This window comes from Amblyomma americanum, chromosome 1 (genome assembly GCF_052857255.1).
Source record: "Amblyomma americanum isolate KBUSLIRL-KWMA chromosome 1, ASM5285725v1, whole genome shotgun sequence".
Lineage (NCBI taxonomy): Eukaryota > Metazoa > Arthropoda > Arachnida > Ixodida > Ixodidae > Amblyomma > Amblyomma americanum.
The window spans coordinates 521,941,253-521,954,934 of record NC_135497.1 but is presented as its reverse complement, the minus strand read 5'-3'; positions in this window follow the sequence as shown (position 1 = coordinate 521,954,934).

The window sequence follows — 13,682 nt, the reverse complement described above, 5'->3', positions numbered from 1 at the left end:
TATATATATATATATATATATATATATATATATATATATATATATATATATATATAGAGAGAGAGAGAGAGAGAGAGAGAGAGAGAGACTTGCGGTTTTAAAAATGAGTATGATGAGAAGCTTCCTGCTGCAGCTCGCCGAAACGTTCGGCAGGTAATAAATACTGCTTGTATTTTTCAACTTTTCTAAACTTATCTGTAACCTAGAGGCGAGAGTACGTTGCTCCTAATTTGGTGATGCGCTTCTTGCAGCGGCGTTTCACACGACGGCCCACCGGCAGCGCAGCGCTCTCCACGCGTTGATATGTCTAAACCGCATCCCAGACGGCTCCTTAGAACTAGTCACTGCCGGTCATAAGATATCGAATCTTTTCACCAATACACCATAAATGGAAAAGCAACGCTGGGCATTTTTTGAGGTCTTTACTTGGTGTGAACGCATAGGCATCATTTAACCTAAAAACGTTTGCCCTAAACCACTTATGGCCTTGATAGGTCTTTGCCTTTATGCTGAAGGCATTTGGTCAAAACGCCTTTAGCATGAACGTCTTGATCCTGAAGGCCTTTATCACTGCGATTGCCATTAACGACTGTCCTCTTTATTTAGTAAAGTCACTGATAATTCTGAAACAACCACTCTATTACTATCACTGACTCCTACTGTCAGGTCTACTGTCTTTGCTGCAATGCCTACGATCACCCTTTACTATCTTTTATGGTCTACTGCTGGCGTCATGCGAGACCATGAGGACGTCATTGGGTTTCCAGGCCACTGCTTCTTGACAACAACTCCAGGTTTGGTTGCCGATAAGCCATGTAATGTTTTCGCATTAACAATCCCTTTCGCGTTAATAACAGTTAAGACACAGTTGGTTTTCGCACGTCCGGCAAGGGCCTTCGCTAGGCTATAATAACTCACGCTGGGTCCACCGCCGTGTGGCATGCGAACACGCTACAAGAGATTTGAGACCATCCTCAAGCACACCTAGCGTTCGACTCGTCACACGGTTTCACAGCGCTGGCGACCCGTCTCCGCGCGCGAAAAGTGATCCAAGAGCATCATTGGAAGAAGCCCCACTTCGATGGGCGAGGCCCGCTTTTCGATACACTGAGCGACTTTCCTATACTTTTACAAAGGATTTCCAAAGGGTTAATCTGTGCGTTCGATATAGCCTTTGATTCGAAATATCCGGATTCGATGTATCCGGGCTGAACTTTGAAAGGCTGATACGGTGGTAATAAGAATGATGGAACAATGATTAGTACAGATGTAGCATAAAGTATTTAGTCCAGGTTCTGATTCAGACCCTGTAAAGAGGGGTTAATTAAACGATGACGAATTATTCGCGAGTTCTAAGATAGCTGTGTTGGTTGTAAATCTTTGAGCTTTCCTGAAGCTTCAGCAGCAATTGACCAGTTTCAAGACGTATACAGCCAATGCGAAGGCAACACCATAATCATTCAGTCTATCTGCGTGTTGCCAGGCAGAAGAGACAAAGGCCGATGAAGTAGGACGGCACACGCGCTACAACTGACAACTGAAAACTTTATTGCACGAACACATTAATTCATGTACCGAAAAAAAAAGACACAATAAAGGATGCAATTAAGAAACCCTCCTCCTGCGTGCAAAAATACGCCACAGCTGTGAACCGCGTTTAAAAGTACCCTTTCACTCCCTTTCAGTGAAAAGGAAGCCTTTGCCGCATTATTTTCGTTTTTTTTTTGTTTATCAGCATTGCTTCGACTAGTTCATAGCACAGAAAACATGCGGAACCGGTAAGAACCAGCTCAACTTGCCGTTTATCCACCCCTATGCTGAAGCCTGCGTTGCCTTTCCATATACAGGGTGTATCACCTAAGACTTTACATCATTCTTAAAAATAGGCTTATTGAGTTAGAAGAGCGCTTTTTTCGGCATGCATGCCATTGTCAGCGGTGCAGTGCGTCAGAAAACAGTTAAAACGTGCTAATTAGCAGGCTGGTTAACTAAGTATTCATTAGTCAACTTTCTAACTTTCTAGCTGTTAGGCTACTTAGTTAATGAGAGGCGTGTAGCCAAGAGTAATTTTCATATCAGTTTTCAGAATTTCGAAAACGCGGTTACCCTCGACGCTGTGGCCCAAGAAATTTTGGCTATTTCTACGAGCTACGTGCACTGGAGAGTTGCTTTGCCTGCAAGCTTCTTGAAAGTGCATGCGTTTTACTGCAGCCGCCGCGGTGGCTGAGTGGTTACGGCGCTCGGCTGCTGGCCCGAAAGACGCGGGTTTGATCCCGGCCGCGGCGGTCGAATTTTAATGGAGGCGAAATTCTAGAGGCCCGTGTACTGTGCGATGTCAGTGCACGTTAAAGAACCCCAGGTGGTCGAAATTCCCGCAACCCTTCACTACGGCGTCTCTCATAGCCTGAGTCGCTTTGAGACGTTAAACCCCCACAAACCACAAACCAAACGTTTTAGTGCGATGTAGGCAAAATTATTTCAGCCACAGCGCCGAGCGTAAACACGTTTTCGAAATTTCAGACGCTGATGTGGATATAAACTGCGGTGGGCTACACGCCTCTCAGTAATTAACGAACCAAACAGTTATAGTTAGAAAGTTGCTATTGAATATTAATTATGCGACCTGCATAAAATTACAATGTTTTAACTGTATTCTGAAGTACTGCACCACTGGCAATGCTATGCCTAAAAAGCGCTTTTCTATCTCAAAAATCCTATTTTAAAAAAATGTGTAAAATCTTAGGTGGAACACCTTGTATAGCCGTAGCACTACTGTCTGGTAGGAGGGTGTAAGTGAGTGTTTTATGATGTGATAAATGTGGCGGCATACATGATTATTTACGTCGTGCCACTGGAGTGCTTCGATGTCTTGCAATGTTAACTATTCAATGCTAGTTATGCAGCCTGCTAGTTAGCACGGCTTATCTGTATTCTTATGTGCTGCACCACTTACAATGATATACCGAAAAAAAATGCTCTTCTGACTTAAAAAGCCTATCTTTAAAAATTGTGTAAACTCTTAGGTGAAAGACCTTATATAGCAGTTACATTCATATAATGCTTGCCGGTAAAGTATTACCATTGCGCAATTGTCGAGTCAACCGGCAGCTTAGGACTTTCGTTTTTTGAAAAACGAACACTGCAGATGCTTTACATCCAGGAAAAAAACGTGCTTCAGTTAATGAGTGACAGTCCGGAAATTACACCCACCTATTAATTCTGGCCCTTGCACTGAGCCGCTCTCTGTTCGTATCCTATCGCGAACAGGTGAGTAAAAGAGGTTGAACTGAAAACTACCATGCATATTTTATCGTGTATGGCAGAGGTTGCTGTCGCGCTGCTTCGTGCACTAGTATCTCCCTTCATTAGGCGTAATCAGTTGTGCTGCCGAATCAACAAAGCACAAAAGCGTTGTAAAAAGCAGATATTTAGATAAATAAAACAAAAGTTAGGCATGGCTAGACAGACGGTCCCGATTCTTCAAAGCTACGCGGCGTATGCATACGAGCCATAGGATCATGTCAAGCCACGCGGCCTCACAAGAGCGCCACCTCGAGGAAGCCATTTAGGTGAAATGTCAAAGGTCGAAGGCCAAGTTCAGAGGTCAAAGCCAAGGCCAAGGGTTAAAGGTAAAGCGACTATGCGGGACATGAGGAACCATGGTGTAACATTGGTAGATATGGCACACCTTAGGGTTTTACCTCAAACTTATTGTAGCGCGAAAGCATTCCCAAATCGCCAGGGTCCAATTTCGGGAGTGGCCTCGGCCCAGTTTAGAGGTTGCCATCACGTTCGGGACGCTCAATTATGGTCCGACATCAATTTTCGTCTAAACTGTATTCTGCAGATTATGCCTCTTAATCTGTAGCTGCGGCGCGATGCTCTCCAATCCGCGCAGATTAAATCTGTTTAAAAGCGCCCTTCTCACTTCAATACGTTTGCCGCAAGTGCTAGGCTGGTATGCAAACTTTTTCAGCAGTTTATCCGAGGTTCGCCTCGAGAAGAGTCTCGTTATTTTGGCTGAATTCACGTTTCGTGCCAAACAAAAGCCAATCGAAATACGAAACCTCACCTTCCGGTCATTGCTGCGCCTCTACATAATGGATCAACTATCGCAGTGCCAGCTTTCCCTCTAGGCGTACTGCGAAACTCTATGTCACGGGACAATTCCTGTTCTCAGCGAATAATGGCCGGTGAGCATTGTGACGAAGATTGTGGCGGCTGCCTTGTGCCTGCTGCCTAGCACGCGCACAGCCAGTTTCGTGCTTGTAGCTTGGGTCCACGGGCCACACGCATCCCTATACTTAATTAAAAAAAACGCATCCCACTTTTTTCCATCTCAGGGGGACGAACAGTGCAGCCGCTACTATTACACCTACTACTCCAAACCGGTGACTGTATTCCACTTCGACCCAGAGCAGCGGGCATGCGTCCCTGCCGCAGAGAATCGCGCACAGCTCTGCAAGCGAGGCTCCAATCGGTTCGGCACCTGGGACCAGTGCCGCCAGAGCTGCCTCGAACCTGAACGTGTCTCGGACAAGTGCTTCGAGAATACGCTCTTCGTGCCCTGCTTTACTTGAGTCGGTCTTCCCTGCGGTGCTGCGTCACAAAGCCCCTGCAGCGCTAGGGACAGCCGTGTCTCACGGGGCGGAAAAGGGGTACCGATACCTGACAATTTCACGTACACGTGCCCACCCAGGCATATTGTCCAGAACCGTCATTGCAGGCATAGCTGGATGGCCGGTCGGCCTGTGAACGCGTGGAATGTTATCCGTGTAGGATTATTGCACGCTGCGTTCGATGGCCCCGCATGCCGCTACTTTCTATCACACATCACCACCGCTGCGGTGCAGCATCGAAGAGAAAGTTTGCGCAGAGGGAAGCTTGCTGCGGACCCAGACCAGACAAAAAGGTGGTTCGCGGAAAGGAAACTATTGCTCAAGAGACTGACCAGACGCTTGCATAAGGAGTTTAGCGAAATGCCTCTGAAAGCACGTCAGGTATGAAAAGTAGAGATGTTTGTGCGCTACACGTATGAAAAGTAGAGATGTTTGTGCGCAACACGAGGGTACTCAAACAGGAGCTCCAGCAATGACAGCAAGAATTTAACCCTTTAACCACTTATTCCCCACAAAATGTACCATATTTCTAGTTTTTTTAAGTCGCCATTATTTTTTTCATGTAATTCTGATTCTGAAAATGTAATATATCATTGGTTTCGGCTTAAAATTATACAGCGAAAAAGTTTAAAATAGAGAAAGCTGCTCTTGAAGATGGCTTTTCCTCAGTACTTTTATTAGTAATTGGTTATAACTTATTGAAATTCGCCGTATTTATTTGATATGATGCGCTGTAACACGCTGCAAAATGCATCGATGTTGATTCGTCCTAACACAAACAAGGTTTCATCATTTGTATAGTCAACGTCCACTACCCAGTGCGTCGCAATCGTCGTGTTCGCTCTCGTAACCTGGAGCAGTCAGCTGCTCGCAAACGATGTCGGAGTCACTGTCGGAAATAAATTCTAGATATTCAGCCACGCTTCTGCGAGAACCGCTCCAAAAGCAGCTCTTTTTCTGGGGACATCGCCGCCACCGGCATTCTGCATGTGCGACGCCTTTATCAAATGTTTCACGGCTTAAAACACGCGCTAAAGGCACGACATGTGTTTTTATGGCCAAATACCGCCCTGGTGGTGGTGGTGTTAAAACTTTATATCCCACAATAGGGGTCCTGAAGGTCACTCGTTTAGGCGCCAGGTGTATAGGGCAGCTCCCACGTCGGCACAGAGAGCCCGAAGCTCTCCGCCGCCGCGCGGGCCTCCTGGACAGCCCGAATCTGGTCGTGTAGTGAAGCACTTTTTAGCACTTTGTCCCAATGGTCCTTATTCTTGGCGTAGGCGTCACTCGTTGCACAACCACACAGCATATGGTTCAAGTCTACACGTTCACTGCACTGTTCACACACATGTTGTCCGTTGTAGTCTGGGTCGATGTGCTTCATGCGCCAGGGGTTGGGGTATCATAGTTCGTTTGGAGCAAGCGTAAAGTGACCGACTGGCTACAGGTTAATTTTTTATCCGGGAGAGGAAACCCTCGTCTGCCTAAATAAAAGTGCTTAGTGAGCTCGTTGTACGTGAATAATTTGTCCCTGTACACGATACGTGGGGTAGCGCAGGAAACCAGAGGGACGCGGTCGATGAGTCCTCGCACCGCCTCGTGTGCGATCTCGTTGAGATTCCGCAGACCGCCCCCTAAGCTACCCATGTGTGCGGGGAACGATACGATGGAGTGATCGGTTATGTTACTTCCGCCTAAGATTCGTAACGTCGTCTTATCTATTCCGCCCTTGGCGAAAGCTCATGTGGCTGCTCTAGATTCGCTGTAGGCAGTTGTGAAGCTCGAGTCTTTGAGAGCCAGTGCTATCGCTGCTTGTTCAGCTACCTCTGGCTTCTTGGTGTAAGGCGTGAGTGAGTTCCGCGTTCGCCCGTGTCCGTCGATTACTGCTACCGAGTAGGCATGCTTTTCCGATATGTAGGCTGCATCCACGAAAGCTGTCTTGTCGGGAAACCTTGAAGCGTCCACAGCGAGTACTTTGGCGCGGGCAAATCTTCGTCCTTGATTGTAGACCGGGTGGACATTTCTTGGGAACGGGAGCACTTTAATTGCTTCTCGCATGACTTTAGGTAACTGCAGGACGTTGTCCCTTTCTGTTATGGTGTTCAGGCCGAGCCTGACGAGAATCTCTCGGCCCGCTTTGGTGCTTGATAGGCGTGGGATCTGTGCCGTGTGCTGAGCCTCGATGATTTCGTCAAGGGTACTGTGGACTCCTAGCTATAAGAAAAGATCAGTGGAGGCATTATCGGGGATCCCCAACGTTGTTTTGAAAGCTCGGCGTATTTGTACTTCGAGACTTTTCTGATGTTCCTTTTTCCAGTTAAGCATCGCAGCCACGTACGTGATGTGAAAGAGTACAAAAGCGTGGACCATTCTAATGGCGTTATCCTCGCCCCGTCCCCTGTGCCTATTCATGATGCGCCGAAACATTCGGATCGCGTTCGCAATCTTGATCGTGATGCTGTCCAGCATCGCCCAGTTGGAGCCGTTACTTTCGATGATTAGTCCTAGAATTCGTATTTTGTCAACCGTAGGAATGCGAATTCCGTCCATTTCGTGTAACTCTATGTACGGAGTGAGGTGTTCGCGCCAGTCGTTGGACGGGCGCCCTGGTCTTGGGGCGTAGTATATGAGCAGCTCGGATCTTCTAGAAGAGCAGCGAAGTCCCATTGGGGTGAGATGGGCCTCGGTAACTGAGATGGCTTCTTGCATGCGAGCTTCCAATTCCGCATCGCTGCCACCTGTGCTTCAGATGGTGATATCGTCTGCGTATATGGTGTGCTCCACATCGGTAATTTCACCCAGTGCGCCAGAGAGCTTTGTCATCGCCAAGTTAAATAAGAATGGTGAAAGTACAGAGCCTTGTGGTGTTCCCTTATCGCCCAGATCAAAGCTCTCCGAGACATGCTCGTCTATCCGGAGAGTGGCCGTTCGATCCTCCAGAAACGCCTTGACGTAGTGGTAGAAGCGTGTTCCGAGATTGTGGGCAGATATGACTTTGAGAATGGCTTGATGGTGGATGTTGTCAAAAACGTGCTCCACGTGGAGTCCGAGTAGTGCCTTGGTGTCTCGTGTGGGGCGATCCAGCAGACTTTTCTTGATTCGTAGCATAGCGTCTTGCGTTGAGAGGCCCGGCCTAAAGCCGATCATATTATAGGGGAAGTACTCCTTTTCTTCTACGTATTCCGATAGTCTATTCGGGATGACGTGTTCGGCTAGCTTTCCTAGGCAGGACATTAGTGAGATTGGCCTTAGGTTTGGTAGGCCCAGCGGCTTGCCCGGTTTTGGGATGAGGACCATGTTGGCATGTTTCCACTCTGCAGGTAGATGGCCAGTTTTCGAGGCTTCGTTGATTTGTTGCGTTAGGAACGTGACCGAGTTGTCCTCTAAACTTCGGAGAGTCCGATTTGTGATACCATTGGGGCCTGCCGCAGAGTTTCATTTCATTTCATTTATTGATCCCTTAAAGGCCCGAAGGCATTACATAAGGGGGGGCATATTGGTTTCCAACGGCGATGATGGGAACATGCATAACAATAAAAAGAACAAACATACAAACAAACATAAAAGGGGTTGTAGTCATATCAGGGTTTTCCAGCAAGTGATACATCATTTAACAAAGATATGTCAAGCAATACTCGCTACAAAAGAGCGCAAAAGTGATCAAGATTTATGTGAGGTGAATTTTTATTTTCTCGCGGAATGTTTTGTGATCAGTGCATGCAGCGATGTTGTTAGGCAGTGAATTCCATAGTGCTATTGCGTTGGGGAAAAATGAGTTGTTGTAAGCTGACGTGTGGCCACTGATGCGTGCTATCGGGTTACCGTGACTAAGCCGGGAGGACGTTCGTAGTGGGGCGGTTAATAGAGCGTGCCGTGATCTTGTGTTATGATAAAATGTATGAAGTAAGCATAGGCGGGAAACGACGCGGCGTGATTCCAGTGTTGAGAGGCGGAGGGACTGCTTGAGGGCGGTGACACTGGCTCCTCTTGAGTAACATGAAGTGATGAACCGAGCTGCACGATTTTGAATTGATTCCAATTCGATGGTGAGATACGATTGCCATGGGTGCCAGATGGATGATGCATACTCTAATTTTGGCCGCACAAATGTTTCATACGCGAGTTGTTTTATGTTAGGGGATGCAGATTTCAAATTCCTTCTCAGGTAGCCAAGTGTGCGTGAAGTGTCGGAGCAAATGGTTCTAATGTGGGTGACCCAAGAAAGTGTTGATGTGAGATGTACACCTAGATATTTGTAAGATTTTGCAACGGTTATAGGGACTGATGAAATGCTGTAAGTGTGATTCGTCAAGGTGTGTTTGTGAGTGAAGGACAACGATTTGCACTTAGTAAGATTTAAAGGCATCTGCCACTTTTCACACCATGATGCAATAACGTCAAGGTCCAGTTGCAAAGTGAGGTTATCGGTTGGGTTACTTATTGCATTATAGATGACACAATCGTCCGCAAAGAGTCGCAATTTGCATTGAATATTAGAGGGCAGGTCGTTGATGTATATTGAGTGACACCAGATGTTACATCTGTTAAGGGTGACTGGATGTTATTGGCGGATGTGAACTGCGAGCGTCCTTTTAGAAAATGTTCGAGCCAGCATATCAGATTAGCAGGAATTCCCAGGAACGAAAGTTTCGCAAGCAGATGGTTGTGAGGTACGCGATCAAATGCCTTCGAGAAGTCTAAGAAGATTGCATCTATTTGGAGGTTATCGTCTATGGCCTTAAGGATGTCTTGGGTGAACTCTGCCAGCTGGGTTTCGCATGAAAATGATTTCCTGAAGCCATGTTGATGAGGATAAAAGAAATTTATTGAATCAAGGTGAGACATTAAGCTTGATGATATAATGTGCTCTAGAAGTTTAGAAGATATGCTAGTAAGGAATATTCGACGATAGTTAGCTGGGCATGCGCGATCACCTGTTTTGAAAATGGGAACAATTTGGGCTATCTTCCAATCGTCAGGAATGTTTCCGGTGTCTAAAGATTGGGTAAATATTAGGTGTAGTATCTGGCTTGATAATGATAGAGTGTTTTTAAGTAGTTTACTGTTTATTTGGTCACATCCTGCAGATGATGACAGCTTGAGTGAACTGATTAATTTGGAGATTCCTTCGGGGCTAATTTGAATTACTGTTGAGTTCGTGAATTCCGAAGCATACTTCGCTTTCTGTGAAGTCCTTAGCTAGCTCTGAGTTTGGGGCACCGTCAGAGTTCGTCCTTTGTAAGTTACTAGGTTGCCCCGATTTAAGCGGTAAGTACCGTTTGGCAAGGTCATCCAGAAGTGCTTCGGCAGTACTGCTTTGCATCGCACGGTGCACTAATTTGCTTAGCCTGATCCGTTGCATAGTCTTGGACTTTGTTCCGTTTTCATTGCGGAGGTGTTTTATGAGCACCCACCCACTCCCTCTGCGTATTGGCCCGTTGAGGGAGTTACAGACTTCGTCCCATTGTTGTCGAGAGAGAACCACGCAGTATTCTTCAATGGTCTTGTTGAGTTCGGCAAGTTTTCTTCGTAGTTTTCTGTTGAAAACGTTGACCCTTCCACCTGGCTAGAATGGAATGTTTGGCTTCGAGAAGATTCGCTAGCCGACTGTACATTCTCTCTACCTTGACATCCGCAGTAATTGTTCGTTCCGAGGCTACGATATCTGCTTTGAGCTGTTCGGTCTAGCTCATTATCGTGTGCTTTGTGTTTTCCCCTGATGAGTCAGATGGCTGCGTCCATATTGCACGAAATTTGTCCCAGTCGATGAGTTTGTACTCCCTTTGCTCCTTTGCCGGTATCTCTGCATCAATTTGTAGAATATAGTGGTCACTGCCAAAGTCTATGCCCAAGTTGTGCCAGGCGCATTTCTCAAGGCCTCGGACGAATGTGAGGTCCGGTGTGGTGTCTCGACATGTGGAAGTGCAACATCTAGTTGGAGTTTCCGGGTCCGTGTTCAACATGAAGTCGACATCAGAGGTTGTCGTTTGAAGACGATCGCCCTTACTACAGGGATACGCGTGGCCCCATGCCTGGTGTGGGGCGTTAAAATCTCCAGGACACAAATGTTTCCTGCAGGATTCAATATATGCAAAGCCTGCAATCAGTAGTCGCCAGATGCACACTAAATTTGGAATGTGTTGAATTTTACCGCAACGTGGAGATAACATGGAGATAAAATTATTATTAGATAGAATATTTATCAGATCGACCATCAAACCCTTAACAATGCGCTTAAATCTATAACAAAATGGTGCACGGACTTGCAGATGACCCTTAACGCTACTAAATCAGCTTGTATGACAATAACAAGGAAGAACCATAAATCAAATGCACCATAAATAACATACCACTCACTACAGTCACGGAACATAAATATCTCGGTCTACTAATAACTGATTACCTCCAGTGCAACGCCCACGTGGACATGATTACATCAACAGCTCTAAAACGACTATTTTTTATTAGACGACGTCTGCGACTAGCCCCTGCCCAAACTAAACTATTAGCGTACAACACTTTGGTTAGATCTGTCTTAGAATATGGTAACGTCGTTTGGTTCCCTCATACTAATCAAAATATTGCCAATCTCGAAGCAGTTCAAAGAAAAGCTGTCAGATTTATATTTAACAAATAACAAACAACTGACTCACCAACATAAATAATGACACGTGAGGGGATACAAACACTCCAAATACGTAGTAAACTCGCGTGACACAAGATGGTGTATCAATTAATTCACCAGCAATTAAAACTTGACGTTACTAAATATATTTCCTTTTCTAAAGCAAGATCGACGCGTCACAAACTTTCTAATACACTTAACGAGTACCCTTTCCATACTGACTGCTTCAAATACTCATTTTTACCGTTTTCCGATTGTGAATGGAAGTCTAAACCCTTCAATAGCTAGCAGCTCATCGTTAGGAAAGTTCAGCGCTGCTATCGAGAGCTCGGTACTTAATTAGCAAATATTTTTTTTGTGTGTGTGTGTTTTCTGTGTTGCTAATATTGCTTCCTACTCTGTGTGCCTTTTTTAATGTTCACTTTGTTCGGGTATACACTGACTACCAGCATTGTTTTCGGAACTATTGCGATGTAACTTCTGTCATGACGCCTACTCTGAGATTAATTTGCCTTGTTTCGATATGGTTATGATACAGTTCGTTGTATTGTTATTGTGCGTTGTTGTATTTTTGGTTGTATTTCCATAGTTAATTCCAGTGCCTTTGCTTTACCCTTACTATCAGTTGTCTATTTTACGATCTTCATTAAGATGATGTATTTTTTGAACTCTTATTACTAACCCTATTTTGCCCTCCTGCAACAATCCCAAATGAGATTAGAAGTATGTATAAATAAATAAATAAAATATGCGCAGAAGATACCAGTGACTAAGCATTCCTGCCACTGAGGAAATAGTTGCACAACTGATTTATTTAGGAGCATTACAGGCAGGTAACCTCGCTTGCTACCGGGGTGCCACAACACTTGTTAAGCGATAACTGCTGAAAACTACTTCCGTCGGCGCTTGTTCACGATTGGCGTCAGCAAAAATCACCGCTTACCTCTTATGCTTTAAATAAATCAGCAGAGCCGAAATGCTCAGTGTAGGTCGTCATTGCTACTTTGTATTCTTTGTTGCTTTTTGCGCCTATACCAAAACTTTTTGGCTTTTCATTGTCTAGGCAGCTAAATGCGATGGCTTAGGAGCTGATATCGGGTAAAAATTGGGTCACTGACTGCGAACACGGTGTACATATGTGTAAGTACGTAAACTCCCACTTCATCTGGTGTCCGCGAGTTCCTTGAATAGGATAAGAGCCAGAAATTTTCTCGGCATCCGTCTCTCTGTACACGTGCCCCGTTGCCCTTCTTCCCGCCAATAGAGCCGCCGGAGCACGTGTAGCACCTTCCGGTTCAAGTTTTCAGCAGCTTAATGTTTTGCGTACCAAGCCCGCCACACCTCCGTCATGCGGTTCCTATCGCACCTGCGGTGCCTGCGCACAGAAGGCTTGTACGCTAACAGACAATATCGAATACGTCTTAAAGTCAGAGCGCAAAACGGCCTGCATTGAGATATTCTTCGCCTTAGCAGCAAACCTACTAGTACATTTTAATGCGGCCTCAAGCAGCGCAGCACAGCAGAAGGCTAGCGCGGCCGTTGGATCATCTCCCTGGCAGCCATACTGGATTGTTAGTGGCGCCCTCTGTAGACCGTGAAACTTGCGAATACAATTCTTGCTAGTTGTGAGGTGGGGAAAGTCAAGTCCGCACTTGCGGAAATGTGATAAGGGTGCAGCGCACAGCGCTCAGCCACGCGAAAAGTACGGCTTTAAACGCACCGCAATCACAATTTGAGGCCACTCACGCCAATGGCCGACCTTAGCGGTGCCGTCAGAAACCTCGTAGTAGACGCTGCTGATGCGGCGCAGGACTTTCGACGGTCCGAAATGCCGATGAAAGAGCTTTTCACGCAACCCCTTGCGGCGTACGGGGGCCCGCACCCACATCTGGTCTCCCGGTTCGTAGTGCACTTCTCTGTGCCTGAGGTCATAGTGTCGGGCATGGGCGGGCTGATGCTTCTGAATGTGCAAGCGGGCCAGCTGACGGGCTTGCTCTCCTTGTTCCACAAAATGGCCTGCGTCTGGTGAGTCCGCTTCATCCCCGCATGGGAGCATCGCGTCCAACATCAAGAGGACTTCCCTGCCATAGGCGAGACGGAACGAGATGAATTGGGAGGATTCCAGCGTCGCGGTATTGTACGCGAAGGAGACGTACAGGAAGATCTCGTCCCACTTTTTACGCTAAACGTTGACGTACACCTAAATCAGGTCCGCCAACGTTTGTTTAGCCGTTCCAATAGGCCACTTGTTTGTGGATTATACGCTGTTGTTGTTCGACGACCTGTATGGCTAAGAGTTAAGATGCCCCGCAGGAGCGAGCTGTAAACGCTTTGCTCTGGTCGGTAATGATGGCCTACGGGACGCCGTTTCTAAGCACAATGTCGTGCATAAGAAAGTGAGCAACTTCGGCGGCAGTATACCTCGCGCAAAGGCCTTC